Source organism: Rhinopithecus bieti, unplaced genomic scaffold (genome assembly GCF_001698545.2).
Source record: "Rhinopithecus bieti isolate Rb0 unplaced genomic scaffold, ASM169854v2 scaffold_13704, whole genome shotgun sequence".
In the NCBI taxonomy this organism is placed as follows: Eukaryota; Metazoa; Chordata; class Mammalia; order Primates; family Cercopithecidae; genus Rhinopithecus; species Rhinopithecus bieti.
This window is the reverse complement of record NW_016808231.1, coordinates 5,564,842-5,579,761: the sequence shown is the minus strand read 5'-3', so window position 1 is coordinate 5,579,761 and position 14,920 is coordinate 5,564,842. Positions and strand designations below refer to the sequence as shown.

The 14,920-nt window shown below is 43.9% G+C and overlaps 1 protein-coding gene across 4 annotated transcripts in view; it reads right to left on the bottom strand.

Annotated features, from left to right (window-relative positions):
- ZSCAN32 (zinc finger and SCAN domain containing 32) overlaps nucleotides 1–14,920 on the bottom strand; it is a 60,597-nt gene that overhangs the window by 31,360 nt on the left and 14,317 nt on the right. Inside the window, exon 3 of one of the 4 annotated variants that reach the window (XM_017886291.1) lies at nucleotides 12,301–12,377. The exons of the other annotated variants lie outside the window; for them this stretch is intronic. The gene's annotated coding sequence lies outside the window, so the exon portion shown is untranslated. The remainder of the gene's footprint in view (nucleotides 1–12,300; nucleotides 12,378–14,920) is intronic. 4 annotated transcript variants of the gene reach the window in all.

Here is a 14,920-nt window from a genome sequence, read left to right as displayed (position 1 = left end):
AGATGGGGTTTCACCGTGTTAGCCAGGATGGTCTCGATCTCCTGACCTCGTGATCCACCCATCTCGGCCTCCCAAAGTGCTAGGATTACAGGCTTGAGCCACTGTGCCCGGCCCCAACAGCATATTTTTAAGTGACAAAATATATTTATATAAAATGAATCCTGCAACTAAGCCTGAGAGATCAGCTAATGCCACCTGCTCATTTTCTCAAAGTGGAGATTAAAATGCAAATTAGTATATAATTCCTAGCTCATTGCTCAGCTTAGAAAACATTTGGCAGATTAGTGCATTCCTGATGCGGCAAATAGAACCAGGTAGCAATTTTTTTTTTTTTTTTGAAACAGGGTCTCACTCTGTTACCCAGGCTAGAGTGCAGTGGCGTGATCACGGCTCACTATAGCTTCAATCTTCTGGGCTCAAGCAATCCTCCCGCCTCAGCCTCCCAAGCAGCTGGGACTACAGGAATGCACCACCATGCCTGGCTACTTTTTCTATTTTTTTTGTAGAGACAGAGTCTCACTGTGTTGCCCAGTCTATCTTCAAACGCCTGGGCTCAAGTCATCCTCTCACCTTAGACTCCCAAAGTGCTGGGATTACAGGTGTACGCTCAGCAAGGTAGCATTCTTCCCAAAACATCAGTATCATCAAGTGACTACCAGTCACCTCAGGGCTGTGGGCTGAGCTCTTCTGTCCCCCACAAGGACTCTCTTGACCCTCCTAACTGCCGAGGGACATGTGCACACTTACGAGTCCTCTTTGGGGTCTTGCACACAATTGTTTCCTTTGCCTTTGGTTCCTGATGCTTCCCACTCCCTCCTGCCTCCTCTCTCTCACAAGAGTTTCCTTCTCTCAAAAGCTTCCCGGAGGAGCCCTAGGCAGACTTCGGTTAAAATTGGGGTCCATTCTCTCTGCTAAACCCCATACATCAGGGGTGCTAAACTGGGAACCCCCCAGGGGATGTCGGACAATGTCCAAAGACACTTTTGGTTGTTACGACTGGGGGAGGGAGGGTTGTTGCTGGCCTCTAGCCTCCTACTAGTGGGGGTCCTACTGCACCTCCCGCAGTGCTGAGACAGCCAGCCCCCACAGCAATGACCTGGCCCAAAAAATCAGTATCACCAAGGCTGGAAAACTACCATGCACTATAAAAGCTCTTTCAAAACAAGAACATTGTTTTTCCATAACTTTAGCTTTGCCAGTGCCCAGCCAAGAGAAACAGATGTTCAATATTTAAACAGTTGAGAATCCCCACTGCATCCAAGGGCCTATTTCTGCCTGAATTCAGAGATCCTCGTGACAGTCTGTTGAATGCACAAGTGAGCTTCTGTCTCTTGGGCAGAGGCTTATTGAAGGCCTAGCGGCCTTCCTTATAGCTTTTATGGTCCTTTAGGTACTTTAGGCCCTGATCCCATTCCCATCTGTTGTGTTAAATCACGAATTTAGCTTCTGTATCCGACCTGCCCCATACCTGGCTCCATCCTGATACCTCTCCCTGGTCAAGACCTCTTTCTTCCTCATTTTGTTTCCACTTCACCCTACTGAAACCAGGCTGATTTCACTGTTGTCCCTTAACCTCCAAGTCATAGTCACATTTGTATTAGGTACCTATTGGTGTGGTAACAGATGACCACAAACTTAATGGTTTAAAACAACACAAACTGGGGCCTGGCATAGTGGCTCACACCTGTAATCCCAGCACTTTGGGAGGCCAAGGTTGTCAGAAGTTCACCTGAGGTCAGAAGTTCAAGATCAGCCTGGCCAATATGGTGAAACTCTTTCTCTACTAAAAGTACAAAAATTAACCAGGTGTGGTGGTGCATGCCTATAATCCCAGCTACTCGGGAGGCTGAGGCAGGAGAATCACTTGAATATGGGAGGCAGAGGCTGCAGTGGGCCGAGATTGTGCCACTGCACTGCAGCCTGGGCAAAGACAGTGAAACTCGGACTCAAAAAAAAAAAAAAAGAAAAAAGAAAAAAGAAATACAAAACAAAAAAACTCCCACTACCTTATCGTTCTAGAAGTCACAAATCCGAAATTAATTTCACTCAGCCAAAATCAAGCTGTCGGCAAGGCTGGTTCCTCTGGAGGCTCTGAGGTATGAATCTCTTGCCTTGACCTTTTCAGCTTCTAGAAGCCACCCACATCCTTTGGCCTCCACCTTCAAAATGCATCACTCCAATCTGATTCCACCGCCTTCTCCTCTATGACCTTCCTGCTTCCCTTGTATAAGGACCGTTATGATGTCGGGCCCACCGGGATAATCCAGAATAATCTCCCCATCTCAAGATCCTTCCCCTTTTGCTATATAAGGTAAACTTCATGGGTTCCAGGGATTAGGATGTGGAAATATTTGGGGTGCCATGACTCAACCCACCACACATACCCATCTTGAATCAAGTTAGTCAAAGAGCATCTGTCCTAAAAGAGAAGGAACATAGATTTCTACTTAATTATAAGGCTTGGGGCCAGGCGCAGTGACTGACACCTGTAATCCCAGGACTTTGGGAGGCCAAGGGAGGTGGATCACTTGAGGCCAGGAGTTCAAGACCAGCCTGGCCAACATGGTGAAATCCCGTCTCTACCAAAAAAAAAAAAAAAATTAGCCAGCTGTGGTGGTGCGTGCGCCTGTAGTCCCAGCTACTCAGGAGGCTGAGGGATGAGAATCTCTTGAACCCAGGAGGCAAGGTTGAAGGGAGGTAGAGGTTGCAGTGAGCCGAGATCGCACCACTGCACTCCATCCTGGGCAACAGAGCATCTCCAAGCATAGCTTTCCTTTGATATAAGGCTCAACTCCAGGCCGGGAGGACCAGGAAAGCTCCAATGGCAAGAAGAACCCAAGGTCCTGTATTCAGATGTAAGTTTCCCCTCAGTCCCCACACCTATGCATGGTCGTCTGCCAGAGGACCTCAACTGCCCCAGTAGATTGTGATTCTCTGTATCGACTGGTCTGTCTCTACAAATTTTGGGGTGGCTGTTTGCCCTGGGACCTCACTTCTCTTACAGAAGAATTGTTGGGTTTTTCAGGTTTTTCAGCTTTTTATTTGTCATTAGAATGGAGTGACAACTTTCAAGCTCCTTATATTTGCAACCAGAAACTGGAAGTCACAAGAGTGAAACTCCTGTCTCAAAAAAAAGAAAACAGCAGTGTGTCAGTGACTCCCTGACCTCACTGGCTAGATGAAAATGTGTGTGTGTGTTTGTGTGTATATATATCCATTTATCTACCAGTAGACACTTAGGTTGCTTTCAAGTCTTGGCTACTGTGAATAATGTACCTTAGGTATATACAGTATCCTCATAGATATTGCAGTTTTGATTCTAGACTCCTACAATAAAGTGAATGTCCCAATAAAATGAGTCACACAAATGTTTTGATTTCCTGGTGAACACAAAACCTATATTTACACTATACTGTAGTCTATGAAGTGTGGAAAAGTATTACATCAGATAAAGGTAATGCTGATAAGGATGGTGGCTGCAGAGGGTTGGGGTGGCAGTGACAATTTCTTAAAATAAGGTAACAATGAAGTTTGCCAAATCAGTTGACTCTTCCTTTCACAGAAGATTTCTTCATAGCATGTTATACAGGGTGATAGCATTTTGGCCATAGCAGGACTTTCAAAATCTTCTCAAATCCTGCTGCTGCTTCATTAACTAAGTTTATGTAATATTCTAAATCCTGCTGTCATTTCAACAACATTCACAGCATCTTTACCAAGAGTAGATTCCATCTCAAAAAAACACTTTTGGGCTGGGCAAGTGGCTCATGTCTGTAATCCCAGCAATTTGGGAGACCAAGGTGGGAGGACTGCTCTGTGAGCCCAGGAGTTAACACAGGGAAGACCCCATTTCTACAAAAAAAGTTTAAAAATTACCTGGGCATGGTGGTGCACACCTGTAGTCCCAGCTACTTGGGAGCCTGAGGTGGGAGGTTCACTTGAGCCTGGGAGGCTCACTTGAGCCTGGGAGGCTGAGGCTGCAGTGAGTCGTGATTGTGCCACTTGTACTTCAGCCAGAGTGACAGAGCAAGACCCTGTCTCAGAAACAAAATGATTGAGTGCCATGGCTTATACCTGTCATTCCAGCACTTTGGGAGGCTGAGGCACCCAGATCACTTGAGGTCAGGAGTTCCAGAAAAGCCTGGCCAACATGGCGAAACCCATCTCCACAAAAACAGAAAAATTAGCTGGGTGTGGTGGCATGCTCCTGTACTCCCAGCTACTCAGGACGCTGAGGCAGGAGAATCGCTTGAACCCAGGAGATGGAGGTTGCAGTGAGCTGAGATCATGCCACTGCACTCCAGCCTGAGCAACACAGTAAGACTGTCTCAGAAAACAAAAGCAAAAGCAAAAGCAAAACAAAACACTTTTGGCTGGGAACAGTATCTCATGCCTGTAATCCTGGCACTTTGGGAGGCTGAGGTGGGAGGATCACTTGAGCCCAGGAGTTCAAGACCAGCTTGGGCAACATATCAAGACCCCATCGCTACGGAAAAAAAAATTTTTTGAGACAGTCTTGCTCTGTTGCCAGGCTGGAGTGCAGTGGCAATATCTTGGCTCACAGCAATCTCCACTTCCCAGGCTCAAGCAATTATCCTGCCTCAGCCTCCAGAGTAGCTGGGACTACAGGCTCGTGCCACCATGCCTGGCTAATTTTTTGTAGTTTTAGTAAAGACAGGGTTTCACCGTGTTAGCCAGGATGGTCTTGATCACCTGACCTCGTGATCTGCCTGCCTTAGCCTCCCAAAGTGCTGGTATTAGAGGCGTGAGCCACTGTACCCAGCCTACAGAAAAATTTTAAAAATTGGGCAGGTGTGGTGGCACATATTGTAGTCTCAGCTACTTGGGAGGCCAAGGCAGGAGGATTACTTGAGCCCAGGAGCTAAGCTGCAATGAATTATGATCGTACCACTGCAGTCTAGTCTGGGGGAGTGACAGCCCATCTCAAAAAAAAAGAAAATAAAGAGAAAGATGAAATTACTCTTTGATCCATGGGCTGCAGAATAAATGTTGTGTCAGCAGGCATGAAAACATTAACTTCCTTGTATATCTCCATCAGAGCTCTTGGTTGTCCAGGTGCATTGTAATAAACTGTAATATTTGGAAAGGAATCTTTTTTTTTTTTCTGAGCAGTAGGTCTCAACAGTGGGCTTAAAATATTCAGAAGACCATGCTGTAAACAAATAGGTTGTCATCCAGTCTTTGTTGTTCAATTGACAGAGCACAGGCAGAATAAACATGATTCTTAAGGTCCTCAGGATTTTCAGAATGGTAAATGAGAACTGGCTTCACCAACTGCATTCGTCCCTAACAAGAAAACCAGCCTGCCCTTTAAAGCTTTGAAGCCAGACATTGACTTCTCCTCTCTAGCTATGAACGTTTTAGATGGCATCTTTCCCCAGTAGCAGGCTGTTTTGTCTACATTGAAAATCTATTCTTACTGTAGCCACTTTCATCAGTGATCTTAGCGAGATCTTCTGGATAGCATGCTGCAGTTTCTCCATTAGCACTTGAAGCTTCACCTTGCACTTTTATGTTATGGAGATGGCTTTTCTCCTTGAACCTCATGAACCAAGCTTTGTTAGTTTCCAACATTTCTTCTGCACTTCTTCACATCTCTCAGCTTTCACAGAACTGAAGAGAGTTTCGGCCTTGATCAGGATTAGGCTTTAGTTTAAGGGAATGTTGTAGCTGGTTTGATCTTCTATCCACACCACTCATACTTTCCTCATATCAGCAAAAAGACTGTTTCACTTTTTTATCATTCATGTGTTCACTGGAGTAGCAATTTAAATTTCCTTCAAGAACTTTTCCTTTGAATTCACAATTTGGTTAAACATTTGGCACAGGAAACCTAGCTTTTGGCCTGTCTCAGGTTTTGACATGCCTCTCTCACTAAGCTTAATCATTTCTACCTTTCGATTTAAAGTGAGACATGGGCTGAGTGGTGGCTCATGCCTGTAATCTCAGCACTTAGGGAGGCTGGGGTGGGCGGATCACGAGGTCAAGAGTTGGAGACCAACCTGGCCAACATGATGAAACCCCATCTCTACCAAAAATACAAAAAATGAGCCAGGCATGGTGGTGCGCACCTGTAGTCCTGGCTACTCAGGAGGCTAAGGCAGGAGAATCACTTGAACCCAGGAGGTGGAGGATGCAGTGAGCCAAGATCATGCCACTGTGCTCCAGCCTGGGCGACAGAGCAAGACTCCATCTCCAAAAATAAATAAAGTGAGAGATGTGTGACTCTTCCTTTCACTTGAACACTCAGAGGTCATCGTAGAGTTATTAAGTGGCCTAATGTCAATATTTTTGTGTCTCAGGGAAAAGGAAGGCCCAAGGAGAGGAAGAGAGATGGGAGTATGGCTGGTCAGTGGAACAGTACTGAAAGTTCCATGCAGGCCGGGTGTGGTGACTCACACTTGTAATCCCAGCACTTTGGGAGGCTGAGGTGGGCAGATCATGAGGTCAGGAGTTCAAGACCAGCCTGGACAGTATGACAAAACCCTGTCTCTACTGAAAATACAAAAATTAGTCGGGCAAGGTGGCATGCACCTATAGTCCCAACTACTCGGGAGGCTGAGGCAGGAGAATCGCTTGAACCTGGGAGGCAGAAGTTGCAGTGAACTGAGATCCTACCACTGCACTGCAGCTAGAGTGAGACTGTCTAAAAAAAAATCAAAAACAAAAGAAAGAAAGAAAGAAAGTTCCGTGGAGGATTTTCTGTTCCTGCCAGTATTTTCTGGCCTCCAGCTCCATCGATATTCCTGCAAAAGACATGATCTCATTCTTTTTTATGGCTGCATAGTATTTCATGGTGTATATGTATGTTTTCTTTATCCACTGTCACTGATGGGCCTTTAAGTTGATTCCATATCTTTGTTACTGTGAATGGTGCTGCTGTAAACATTCATGTGCATGTGTCTTTACAGGAGAATGATTTATATTTCTCTGGGTATATACCCAGTCATGGAATTGTTGGATCAAACTGTAGTTCTATTTTTAGCTCTCTGAGGACTCGCCATATTGCTCTTCACAATGGTTGGGCTAAATTTATACTCCCACTAACAGTGTATAAGTGTTCCCTTTTCTCTGCAATCTTGCCAGCATATTTTTTGACTTTTTAATAATAGACATTCTCCCTGGTGTGAGATGGTATCTCATTATGGTTTTTATTTGCATTTCTTTAATGATTAGTGATATTGAGCTTTTTTTCTTATGATTGTTTGTTGCATGTATGTCTTCTTTTGAAAATCATTCATGTCTTTTGCCTACTTTTTAACGGGGTTGTTTTTCTCTTGCAAATTTGTTTACATTCCTTATAGATGCTGGATATTAGACCTTTGTCCGATGCATATTTGTAAATATTTTCTTCCATTCTGGAGGTTGTCCATTTCCTCTGTTGATAGTTTCTTCTGCTGTGCAGAGGAAGCTCTTTAGTTCAATTAGGTCCCATGTCTCAATTTTTGCTTTTGTTGCAATTGCTTTTGGAGTCTTTGTCATGAAATATTTTCTGATCTTATGTCCAAGATGGTATTGCCTAGGTTGTCTTCTAGGGTTTTTATAGCTTTGGAGTTTACATTTAAGTCTTTAATCCATCTTGAGTTGATTTTTGTATATGATGTAAGGAAGGGGTCTAGTTTCAATCTTCTGCATATGGCTAGCCAATTATCCCAGCACCATTTATTGAATAGGGATTTTTTCCCACTCATTGCTTGTTTTTGTCAGCTTTGTTGAAATTCAGCTGATCTTAGGAGTGTGGCCTTATTTCTGCTCCATTGGCCTATATGCCTGTTTTTGTACCAGTACCATGCTGTTTTGGTTACTGTAGCCCTGTAGTACAGTTTGAAGTCAGGTAATGTGATGCCTCCAGTTTTGTTCTTTTTGCTAGGATTGCCTTGGCTATTCAGGCTCTTTTTGGTTCCATGTGATTTTTTTTTTTTTTGGAGCCAGAGTCTTGCTCTGTTGCCCAGGCTGGAGTGCAGTGGTGCCATCTCAGCTCACTGCAAGCTCCGCCTCCCGGGTTCACGCTATTCTCCTGCCTCGGCCTCCCGAGGAGGTGGAACTACAGGTGCTCGCCACCACGCCCGACTAATTTTTTTGTATTTTTAGTAGAGATGGGGTTTCACCATGTTAGCCAGGATGGTCTTGATCTCCTGATCTCATGATCTGCCCATCTCGGCCTCCCAAAGTGCTAGAATTACAGGTGTGAGCCACTGCACCGGGCTGGTTCTATGATTTTAAAATAGCTTTTTATAATTCTGTGAAGAATGTCATTGGTAGTTTGATAGGAATAGCATTGAATCTACAAATTGCTTTGGGCAATATGTCCATTTTAATGATATTTATTCTTGCTATCCATGAGCATGGGATGTTTTTCCATTTGTGTCATCTCTGATTTCTTTCAGCTGTGTGTTGTAATTCTCATTGTAGGGATCTTTCACCTCCCTAGTTAGCTGTATTTCTAAGTATTTTATTCTTTTTTTCTTTTTTTTTTTTTAGATGGACTCTCGCTGGGATTACAGGCGTGAGCCACCAAGCTCAGCTCGGTATTTTATTCTTTTTGTGGCAACTGTGAATGGGATTGCCTTCCTGATTTGACTCTCGGCTTGGCTGTTGTAGGTACATAAGAACGCTAGTAATTTTTGTACATTGACTTTGTATCCTGAAACTTTGCTGAAGTTGTTTATCAGCTGAAGGAACTTTTGGGCTGAGACAATGGGGTTTTCCAGATAGAAACATGTCATCTGCAAACAGGGATAGTCTGACTTCTTTTCTTCCTATTTGGATGCCTTTTATTTCTTTCTCTTGCCTCATTAATCTGGCCAGGACTTCCAATACTATGTTGAATAAAAGTGGTGAGAGAGGACATTATTGACTTGTGCCAGTTTTCAAAGGGAATGCATCCTGCTTTTCCTCATTCAATATGTTGGTTATTTTATGTTTTCTTTAGAAAAATGTCCATTCAAGTTCATTGCCCATTTTTGAATTGGGTTATTTGGTTAATTTGTTATTGAGTTGTGTGATTTCCTCATATATTTGATAACTTTATCAGATATATTATTTGCAGGTATTTTCTTTTAATCCATAGTCTACCATTTCATTTTGTTGACTGCCTCCTTTGCTTTGCAGCAGATTTATAGCTTGATGTATTCCTACTTGTTTCTTGTGTCTTGCTTTGTTTGTTTGTTTGTTTGTTATTTTTGCCTGAGCTTTTGGTGTGATATTCAAAAAATCATTGTTGGCTGAGTGCAGTGGCTCACATTTGCAATCCCAGCACTTTGGGAGGCTGAGGCGGGCAGATCACCTGAGGTAATTTACGGAGCTCGAGACCAGCCTGGCCTACACGGCAAAACCCCATCTCTAGTACAAAAATTAGCTGGGTATGGTGGCACACACCTGTAATTCCAGCTACTTGGTAGGCTGAGGCAGGAGAATTGTTTGAGCCCAGGAGGTACAGGTTGCAGTTAGTCGAGATAGCACCACTGCACTCCAGCCTGGGTAAGACAGAGCAAGACTCTGTTTCAAAAACAAAACAAAACAAAACAAAACAAAAAAAACAAAAAATAAAAAATAAGGAAAGATTTACTACTGACATTTCATTAACTATTTTCTGTTAGTCTTATAGTCCTTCTGTCCCTCTTTTTTCTCTCACTGTCTTCTTCTGTATTTCACTGTTTTTTGTTTTGTTTTGTTTTGTTTTTTGAGACGGAGTCTCGCTCTGTCACCCAGGCTGGAGGGCAGTGGCACGATCTCAGCTCACTGCAACCTTCGCCTCCTGGGTTCAAGCAATTCTCCTGCCTTAGCTCTCCGAGTAGCTGGGATTACAAGTGTGCACCACCACACCTGGCTAATTTTTGTATTTTTAGTAGAGATGGGGTTTTGCCATGTTGGACAGGCTGGTCTCGAATTCCTGGCCTCAAGCAATCTGCCTGCCCCAGCCTCCCAAAGTGCTGGGATTACAGGTGTGAACCACTGCACCTGGCCATATTTCATTGCTTTTGTATTTATGTTTTCATTCTTTTCTCTTTAATTCTATAGGCATTTTCTTTGTAGTTACCAAGTGTTTACATAAAATCTCTTGTAACAGTCTACTTTAAGCTGATAACTTCCCTTGCACGTCAGAACTTTGCTTTTCTCTTTCCTCCTCTGGCTTATATGCTATTGATACCACAATTAACACCTATTTATATTGTACCAATTAACATAATATAGTTGTTTTACTACTTTTGTCTTTTAACTTTTATAAGAAAACTAAAATTGATTTACCCACTACTATTATAGTAATACAATATTGGTTTTGACTATATATTTACCTTTGTCAATGAGTTTCATACTTTGTGTGCTCATGTTGCTGTTTTCCATACTTTTGTTTTAACCTTAAGAACTCTCTTTAGCATTTCTTGTAAGGCAGGTCTAGTGGTGATAATCTCCCTCAGCTTTTGTTTGAGAAAGTCTTTATTTCCCTCTCATTTTTGAAGGATGGGTTTGTTGGATATAGCATTCTTAACTGGAATTTTTTTTCTTTGAGCACTTTGTATCTATCGTCCCACTCCATTCTGGCCCACAAGGTTTATGCTGGAAACTCTGTTGATAGTTTTATTAGGGGTCCCTTGTACACAGAATTTACTTTTCCCTTGGTTGCTTTCAAAATTCTGTTTCCAACTTCTGACAATTCGATTGTAACGTATGTCATTGTGGGTCTCTTTGGATTCATCTTATTGTTTTTGTTGTTGTTGTTGTTTTTGAGACAAGAGTCTCGCTCTGTCGACCAGGCTGGAGTGCAGTGGCACGATCTAGGCTCACTGCAACCTCCACCTCCCAGGTTCAAGCCATTCTCCTGCCTCAGCCTCCTGAGTAGCTGGGATTACAGGCACATGCCACCATGCCTGCCTAATTTTGTATTTTTAGTACAGACGGGGGTTTCACCATGTTGGCCAGGCTGGTCTCGAACTCAAGACCTCAAGTGATCCACCTGCCTCAGCCTCCCAAAGTGCTGGGATTACAGGCGTGAGCCACCGCACTTGGCTGGATTCAACTTATTTCATGTTCATTGGGCTTCTTGGGTCTCGACTTCTATTTCATTCCCTAATTTTGGAAGGTTTTCAGCCATTATTTGTTAGAACATGCTTTCTGTCCATTTTGCTCTCTCTCTTTGCCTTCTGAAAATCCAATAATGCATATATTAGTCTACTCGATGGTGTCCCTTAAGTCCCTTAAGCTATTCTCTTTTTCTCCTTTTTTGCCCCTCTGATTGGATGATTTCCAATGACTGGTCTTCAAATTCACTGACCCTTTCTTCTGCTTGATCTAGTCTGTGGGTGAAATCCTCTAGATAATTTTTCAGATGAGTTATTACATACTTCAGATCTACAACTTCTGTTTGGTATGTTTTTATATTTTCTCTTTTTTCTGAGACAGGGTCTCACTTGGTCACCCAGGCTGGAGTGCAGTGGTATGATAACAGCTCACTGCAGCCTTGACATTCCAGGTTCAAGTCATCCTCCCACCTCAGGCTCTAGAGGAGCTGGAACCACAGGTGTATGCCACCATACCTGGCTAATTTTTAATTTTTTGTAGAGATGGGGTCTTACTATGTAACCCAGGCTGGTCTTGAACTCCTAAGCTTAAGCAATCCTCCCACCTTGGCCTCCCAAAGTGCTGGGATGACAGTGTGAGCCACCATGCCAACCCTATTTTTGTATTTTCTCTTTGTTGAAAGTCTCGGTTTGTTCATACATTACACTCCTGACATCAGTGAGCATATTTATGATTATTTTTAATTCTCTTTTTTTGTTTTTTGTTTTTTGTTTTTTGAGAGGAAGTTTTGCTCTGTTGCCCAGGCTGGAGTGCAATGACACGATCTCAGTTCACTGCAACCTCCGCCTCCCAGGTTCAAGCAATTCTCCTGTCTCAGCCTTCTGAGTAGCTGGGATTACAGGTGCCTGCCACCATGCCTGGCTGATTTTTGTATTTTTAGTAGAGATGAGGTTTCACCATGTTGGCCAGGCTAGTCTCGAACATCTAACCTCAGGTGATCCGCCCGCCTCGGCCTCCCAAAGTGCTAGGATTACAGGCATAAGTCACTGCAGCAGGACTATTCTTAATTCTCTAATAGGTAAAATCACGAATCTGCATTTCATTGGAATTGGTTTCTGGAGATTTATCTTATTATTTTGTTTGAAACATATTTTCTATTTCTTGATTTTTTTTGTTGACTGTGTTGATTTTCATGCATTAGATAAGACAACTCTCTTTCCAAGTCTTAGTATCTGATTTTTTGTAGGAGATGAACCTCACCAATCAATCCATCCAGAGATTCTAGGTGCCTCTCAAACTTCTGTGCTTGTACAAACTGCTGTGTTTGTTCTTAGTAGCTGCAAGAGATTGGGATGCACCAAATGCCATCACTGCCCCAAGACTAGTGATAGTGAGGACAGTTCCTGAAATTTAGCTAGAAAAGTTGGGGTGTTATATGTGTTCCAGTTCCTTCTACCCTCAAGGAGAAGCTGGGAACTGGTGTTGATCTCCCACTTGCTCTGTACTAAGGTGGGGAGACATGTAGCAAATGCATGCATTCTCATTCAGACCGCACACTCTTTCAACCCATTGCCTAATGTGTTGTTACCCCCAGGGGCCTAGTGAAAAGTAGCTCCTATTTGCTGTCAGGGACAGATGGATTGTTCAGAGGCTTGGCTCCATCTCTAGAGTGAGCCTGCAAAAGGAATTGCAGAAAGCGACTGCACGTCCATTCAGTCTCCCAGAGGACTACTTATTGCCTGCCCAGTCAGTGCCCAGATATAGGCTAGAGGCTTGACTCATGGACAGCGGCTGGGAAAGTTGGAACGTTAGGTGTGCAGTCAAACCCCTTCCTGGGGGTAAACTGGGAGCTGGGTGTTTTTGTCTACTCACTTTGTACTCAGGGGAAACGGATGCTAGAACTGCTCCAACACCCTTTTAAAATCACCTTTCTTCTCTGTAGTCTAAGGGGACTTGTGAATGCAGTCTCATTAATTCCCAGAGACAGATGATTTAGGAGCTTAGGAGCTGGTCCCTTGGGTGGAAGCTGTAAAAGTTGGGGTACACCATCCAGGAAGAAGCTAGAAGTCTAGTTTTTTTCTTTCGTTGTTTTATTTTTGAGACAGAGTCTCACTCTGTCACCCAGGCAGGAGTACAGTGGTGCAATCTCAGCTCACTGCCACCTCTGCCTCTCGAGTTCAAGCCATTCTCCTGCCTCAGCCCCCGGAGTAGCTGGGACTACAGGCACACCTCCCCAACACCCCCCAACCATGCCCAGGTAATTTTTTTGTATTTTCTTTAGCAGAGACAGGGTTTCACCATGTTGCCCAGGCTCATCTTGAACTCCTGACCTCAAATGATCCACCCACCTCGGCCTCCCAAAGTTCTGGGATTACAAGGGTGAGCCACCGTGCCTGGTCCCTAGTTTTATCTCTGAATGGAGCAGCGGCAGAGGGGAGAACGCCAGCGAAGTTCCCACGTGCCTGTTCATGCTCCTGGAGGTCTATTGTTTACCAGCCCTATCAGCTACTAGATGTAGGCTACTTAGAATCCTAATGTTCAGGCAGCAGATGGGGAAAATGTGTAGACAAATCCCTTTTAGGAAGACTGTGAAACTTTTTTTTTTTTTTTTTAATTTTTTTTCTCTTATTTTCTTTTTTTTCAGAGACAGGGTCTCAGTCTGCCACCTGTAATGCAATGGCTCCATCATAGCTCACTGCAACCCTCAATCTTGGGCTCAATCATCCTGCCTCAGCATCCTGAGTAGCTAGGACTACAGGCATATGTCACACCTGGCTAATTAAAAAAAAAAAAAAAAAAATTGTAGAGACAGGGCGTTTGTATGTTCCCCAGGCTGTTTTCAAACTCCTGGCCTCAAGAGATCCTCCCGCCTCAGCCTCTCAAAGCACTGGGATTACAGGCATGAGCCATGGTGGCCAGCCAGAACGGTGCCTTTCTGCCTGCTTGCTCTGCATTGACCCTGGGGGACAGCCACTGAAAGTGCTCACATACCTGTTTAAAATGTCCTCTTATGGCCGGGCATGGTGGCTCACACCTATAATCCCAGCACTCTGGGAGGCCGAGGTGGGTGGATCACAAGGTCAGAAGATCGAGACCATCCTGACTAACACTGTGAAACCCCATCTCTACTAAAAATACAAAAAATTAGCCAGGCATGGTGGCACGTGCCTGTAGTCCCATCTACTCGGGAGGTTGAGGCAGGAGAATCGCTTGAACCCAGGAGGCAGAGGTTGCAGTGAGCTGAGATTGCGCCACTGTACTCCAGCCTGGGCGACAGAGCAAGACCCTGTCTGAAAAAAAAAAATAAAAAATAAAAAAATAGCTGGGTATAGTGGTGCATACCTGTAATCCCAGCTACTCAGGAGAATCGCTTGAGCTCGGGAGGCGGAAGTTGCAGTGAACCAAGATTGTGCCACTGCACTACAACCTGGGCGAAAAGAGCGAAACTCTGTCTCTAAATAAATAAATAAAATGTCCTGTTTTTTCTCAGGGGACTCACAAATGCTGAACCCTGTCCCTTCCCAGAGTAAGACGACTGAGGATCCAAACTCTCAGGTGGAAACTATTTAAGTTTGGGAGTAGTACGTCTGGCCTACACTCTTCATTCTTCAAAAATCTGGAATTTGGGCATTCCTTCCCAATTGTAAGATACTGTGCCCAGGTTTGTGGTTTACATTGTGTCTCAACTTGTTGGTACCCATTTTGATGTGGATATATTCTCAGTTGCCCAGTGTGCAGGAGTCTCAACTAGTTTCTATATTTCTCTCACAGAGAACTGATCCATGTGTAGATATTTATTCAGTGCATCCATGGAAGGAAGGAAAGTCAGAAGTCTCTCATTCTGTATCTTGTTGATGCCCAATCAGCGAAATGAAACTTT